A 6061-nucleotide genomic window follows, 5' to 3' on the forward strand; every position below is an offset into this window, starting at 1 on the left:
GGTCTGGGAAACATCCCTGAGGATGATCCGAAGACATGCCATCACAATTTTGATCCTTTGCAGAGGGGATGGCACCCCCGCTTCGGTAGCCCAACGACCTCGACGCGAAGTCGAGCACTTTACGGTAGCACAGTTTAACGAGGACCAATACCGCACACCCTCGGTCCCTACGCAGACTGATCCAAGTGGTCACCCACCCGCAGCCAGTGATTCTTGACTTCGGTGATCTGCTGGGAACCGTGTCTTAACGATCAGTCCACTGCGAGACAACTTGAATTACTGTCTGCACTAATTAAAAGTTCTACCCCTCGAACTCCATCTAAGTATATGAAAATCCGATAATTTTAAGTCATTTAAAACTTGTAGTTCAAAAAAAAGTGCTGTTATAACTTAGATTTTAAATGTTTTAACTTAGCAATCTAACTCATATTTTTCAATATAGAATGTCTTACTATTGAAGTATTATTGATAGCTACAATGATTTCAAAAATTTTCAGGGCGTGCTAATTTTGTGAAAAATACTTTCTCGAAGAACATGAAGTTTTGGGTACTTGTATTTTTTCTCTCATTGCTGTTGCAAGCAAATTGCTCTTATTGGCATAAAGGTAATAAAAGTCTAAAATAATACACTGAACCTTTACTTAAATATCTTTAAATTATAATTTAAACGTTTTTCTTTTTTCCAGCGCGAAGAGGCTTAGAAGATACAATAAAGCAAGTATAATTTTGAAGATATAATATATAGCCATAAGTAAACTTTTTCTCTCACAGTTTCTTTTAAATGGTTCTATTTATATCTTTGCATTAAACATTTTTTTAATAGGAAGATACATAAATACATGTGAAGTGATTCATTATCATTAGTTTTAATTATAAGCTTTAATAACCCTTCTAGAAAAATTATTGCAATCTTGGCACAAATAACCACCAAATTAATACTGAAATGAAAGAAAAAATATCAAAACAATTTTAAAAACAGAATTAAGCTATTACTAAAGTCTATCGCCAAAAAGTGTCAATAGGCATTATGAAACAGTTTTTTTTTTAATAGCCTGACACAATATCTTTTAATATTCTGCAACAAATACCAAAAGTTGTTGATTTAAATTTTTTTTTCACAGTTTGATAATTTTATTAGCTTTTGCTTAGTTATTAGTTGATGACTCCTTATGTTTATGTAATGATAATTTATAATTGGCAAAAGTTTGACCTACATTTAGCGAGAGCAGTGACTATGAATTCACCTGTATGTGTACGTTAATAAATTATTTATGTACCATATGACCATTAATACTCTTTACACTTTCAAATATATAATGGCAGACTTGGCTATCAAAATATCTTAGTTCAGAAGTTATGAAATACTGAATAGCCCAATCTAATCTTATTAATAGGAAGTTAGAAAGCATCTGCGAGATGAGGTTCTGAGAAGTAATAAATTTTTTTAGGCCTTATTTCAGTTTTGATTTCAACACTTTAATAAAAATGGACTTACTCTGATCTTGTTTCTCTCTTTTCTTCTGAAAGAATTTAATTATATCTCAATTTAAAATATCACTTGTAGCTGATGTATGGTAATAATCTTTTTTCTATTGTTAGCTTAAAATAGGATGTTTTGAACAAAAAAATTAATAAGGGTAATAAAAATTAGAATAACCTCGACCTCTCACTTCTCAGCCAAGAATGTTAAAGAAGTAGAGCATTGAGGTAACCCAGGTTCGAACCCTTAAAGATAACTGATCAACCCCTTGTCACCAAGCTAACAATGAAAGTTTCCTTTCTTCATTACTCAAATGCGGTTCGTTTTCTTTAGAAGATAAATGCACAATGCTTCAGGGGCGGAATGTAAATGACATATTTTCTAATTAAATATTTGCCTCTGTTTTTACTTTTTTGATAATTTTATTTCATAAAATGTGATCACGGGTTGTCAATTTATTCCAATAAGTCAACTGTTTAATGCTTAACTTGGACCCATCTGACCAACTTTACTTTCAGATAGACTTTTTAATAATAAGAAAAAAGAGATTTTTTTTTTTTTTAGAATTTTCCATGGCCCGGCATAGCGAATTTGAGTTTTAAGTACGACTTTCTTTCTGCTAAAACCATTAAAAACTGCTAATTAAGCTAGATTTGTCAGACATTTCTTTTTTTGAAAAATTCTAAAATTTCTGTTTAATTTCTTCTGCATCTTTTTTGCTTTAGGATATCTTTTTTGTGTTTAAACACTCTTTGTTTTTCATTATGAAATCGAAATCATAGTACGTATGTTTGTGCAACATATTTTGTGTTCCACCGTGTTCAGCTTTAAACAACCAAATTTGTTTTAAAAGTTAATTACTTCGTTCATTTCACTTATTACTTCAATTATAAAACTAATCAGCCTGCAGAGCTTTTTACTTTCATTTTTTCCCCCCAGAAAATGCATAACCTAGACTGAATCTCGCTTGAAGCTTCATCACTTTTTAATAACTTTTTCATAACTAACTTTAATTATGATGTTATTGTTTTGAAATAGAGTCATTTCATACTTCCACTATATGCAACAATAACTAATTTTTTTTAAATGTTAGATGCCTCTTCAATCCATTTATCTCTTCAATTATCAATTGATACCAATAAGAATGTAGATCTTTTTAAAATTTAAGTATCTTTTCAGTCAATGCGCAAAGGAGGAGGAAAGTTGCTCGAAGCTCACGTTAGGGGAAGGGCCAAAACATTGCTGTCATCCAAAAGGTTGTTCATGTGATGTATACGCAAAGGAATGTGGGTGTTATGATGACAGTATAGACATCACCTTTGGAAAAGATTGGGGAAAGCTTAGAGACATCATAAATGAAGAATATGAAGTTAAAAAAAGTTCATAACACTGTAAATATAATACATGGTAGTAAAAACAGAGACTAGTTCTCTTATAAAGTATAAACAGTGTATAGTTCATTAAAATATTTCACAATATTTGTTTATTATAATTTAATAAAAAAAATATTTTACGAGTATGGAATTACATTTAACTTAATTTTAAATTGCACTATATTTGTGTGATAAATATGGCAAATTACAAAAGTGTGCGTACATGAAAATTAAGAGGCAACACAATTTTCTTCTCTTATCTTAAAGGTTAGATATGAGTGGGCAATGTTCAGAGTAAACAAAAAATTTTGCTAATTTTTCAAACATATAATTTTAATTGTTTATTTCATTTTACATTTTAGTCAAGCTAACTATACATAGATTTTTCTTATAATTTATTGCTTTTAAAAAAGTTTACTGAATGTAGGTAGTGAGCTTAAGTTTAAATGTTCACATGTAAAAAACAAAATTTCATGCAAAAAATAGTAGGGTCGAAGTTTGTTGCAGGAAAAAAAGGACCAAAATTTGAGGAAGATGCACAAAAGTGTTTTCCATTGAAACATTTGTGCATGACATAAATAATAAAATAAAAGCACATAAAAGAACAGATTTAACAGTCGTGCTTTAAATTTCATGCAATATTAATATCCATATTCAAATGAACAGAATTTCAGTGCGAAAATATTCTACATTGTTGAATTATTCTAATTTATGTTTCATCATTCAACAAATAGCTAGCCAACATTGTTTTTGAGCATAAAGTATTTAGAAATTTTATTGTCAAGTGTAATAGCTTGTGTTACTCTCATATTTCAGTAAATTTTCTTACTAAGAATAAGGCTTACTAAATTTTTTCATTCTTTTGAATACTTATGGCATTTTAAGGAAGGATAGTATCCTTAATTTATAATCCGAATGATTGAATTACTTGACATGATTTTGTTTGTCTCCAATTCTATTCTTTTAAATGTTTTATCAGCTATAAATTATCAATTTCAAAGCTTCAAAAAAGCATTAATTGCTAAAAAGTAAAAATTCTAAAAAAAAAAATCCCTTTTTTGAGCATTTTGAAAAAATTTCAGATTTTAGAAGAAAACACTCATAATTAGTGGAAATTTACCCAACTTGCATCCTAGTCATGAGAGATATTATAATCAAGAAGAAGAGGGAAAGGTCGAATATGATGCTATTTTGGAAAATGATCATAAGGATAAACCCTACATTCTTAAATGAATTACTAAGTACTCACAATTCTTCAGTACTATTGAACTACAAATGAGGATCAAGGTAGGGAATAAATGGTTTATGTCCATGAAGGTTGATTTTCAGAAAAATAGATTTTAAGATTTGAGAATTTTCAGGAGCAAGCATTCACATGAAATTGTAAAATATATATATATACAGTCAGACCTCGATATAAGGTCACTTTTCAAAGTCCCGGCTCAATGAATAGGAATTCTTTGTTGCAAAATATTGGATACATGGTCAAGTTTTAAAAATCGTTATCGCTTATAAGGTCATTTTTATCTGAAGCGAGGGAAGCTCTTTTCTAACAAAAGCCTATTTAACTTCCTTACAAGGCAATTACCCCTTTCGAGTTCTAGGAAAATGTTACAGCCAACGAACAAGCTACAATTTCTGAAATTGTTTCACAAGTTGTGGACAGTGAGGACAATGACAGTCCTGAGACTGTAGCTGTAACCCATGTGGAAACCTCCAATTCAATAAATGTGACGTGAAATTTTTTTACAAATCATGAGGGAGCTGAGTAACATTTTGAGAAGTTACAAAATCTAGAAAACATTGTTCAAAAAATGAAACCAAAAACAAGACAGACCTGCATAAATGATTATTTTAAATAAGGTAAGATGTAATGTATGTATGTGCACTTTTTTTTTTAAAAATCTAACTTTCTTTAATTCTTTACTAGGTAATTCTGTTAAAATTTATTGACTTAAACATTTAATTTATGGCTGATCGTTTTTGTTTGTATTAACATTTTTAAAAAGTCTTATTGTGTACTATTTACGTGCTTAGTTACGAACTGCTAATGAATCGGTTAAAAGGTCACCCCGCTTATAAGGTCACTTTTGCGATGTCCCTTAGGGTGACCTTATATCATGGTCTGACTGTATATATATATATATATATGGCTGTCACAAGCATTTATTTACATCCCCTAAAAATTTCAAAACAGAATTTACACTTTTTGATGCTGAAAAAAAAAAAAAAAATGAAAGTCAGGTTGGACAAGAATAGCTTTTTCTTTAAAATCCACCCCCCTAATCACTTGTATTCCAATCTTGTCTTCACTATGGATGGTGTTTTCTACACTAAAGACCGCTGCATCTCTTTACTGCCTGCACTTTTGGGTTACTGGCATTTGGTTCACAATGTGTTCATTCTGTTTTGAGCCTCTCTTTAGTACTATTTCTTGCATATATAGTATTTGTTACCTGGTTTATTATGTGTGTTTACAATGAGTTCTAAGTTCATAACTCGAAGTGGTTTTTGCTGTGTAGTTTACCCTTTGAAATTTTTTTTTTTTATAAAACACCTATCACCTGATCAACAATAACCCACTTCGAAAATTAAACCAAAATGATAATTTGTAAAATGAACTAAGTCTCGCAGCTAGAACAATATGACAACACTAACATATGATGGTGCACGCCTCAGAACAAGAAAAAACAGTAGTAAACAAGTAAAAAGAGTCCAAATCAGGACTGCCAAAAAAGCGAGTTCTTTCTAAATACAGCAACCATGTCATCTTTTTTAACAATATACCTATAAATAACTAAAATAAATTTTCACTCCAAACTCACCCGAATTACTTAATATTTTATGAAATACAGCAGATTTGAGCTAAGAAATTAGATAACTTATTTCTTTTATTGGAAACAAAATTACATGTTTGAAAATATCGCCTTGCAGAATAAGCAGCTGTAAGCCTTCTAACCGGAAGTTGAGTATTGACCTACTCAACTTCCGAGATTGTTGTTGTTTACATTTATATTGAAAACACCTTCCATACGTTTTTACACCTTTTACAGGTGGATAGCAACTGTTTTTCCATGGTACTTCCCCTTTACAATGTGTAATGACTCTCAGGAAGAACCGATTTCCCACATTATTGATTTGTCAAAGCTTTGTAAACCTCAAAATGCATCAGATGGTGAATCAATCATCATTTTTTTGAAAAATGAGG

The 6061-nt window shown here is 30.5% G+C and overlaps 1 long non-coding RNA gene across 1 annotated transcript in view; it reads left to right on the forward strand.

The window, feature by feature from the left end:
• The window catches only part of LOC107447065 (uncharacterized), a 6128-nt gene extending 3330 nt beyond the window's left edge, over positions 1 to 2798 (forward strand). The window contains exons 2-4 of the long non-coding RNA XR_011638106.1: positions 498 to 605; positions 687 to 714; positions 2660 to 2798. This is a non-coding gene — a long non-coding RNA (uncharacterized lncRNA). The remainder of the gene's footprint in view (positions 1 to 497; positions 606 to 686; positions 715 to 2659) is intronic.
• Positions 2799 to 6061: the final 3263 nt, after the last annotated feature.

The sequence above is a fragment of the Parasteatoda tepidariorum genome, chromosome 10, assembly GCF_043381705.1.
Source record: "Parasteatoda tepidariorum isolate YZ-2023 chromosome 10, CAS_Ptep_4.0, whole genome shotgun sequence".
Taxonomy (NCBI): Eukaryota; Metazoa; Arthropoda; class Arachnida; order Araneae; family Theridiidae; genus Parasteatoda; species Parasteatoda tepidariorum.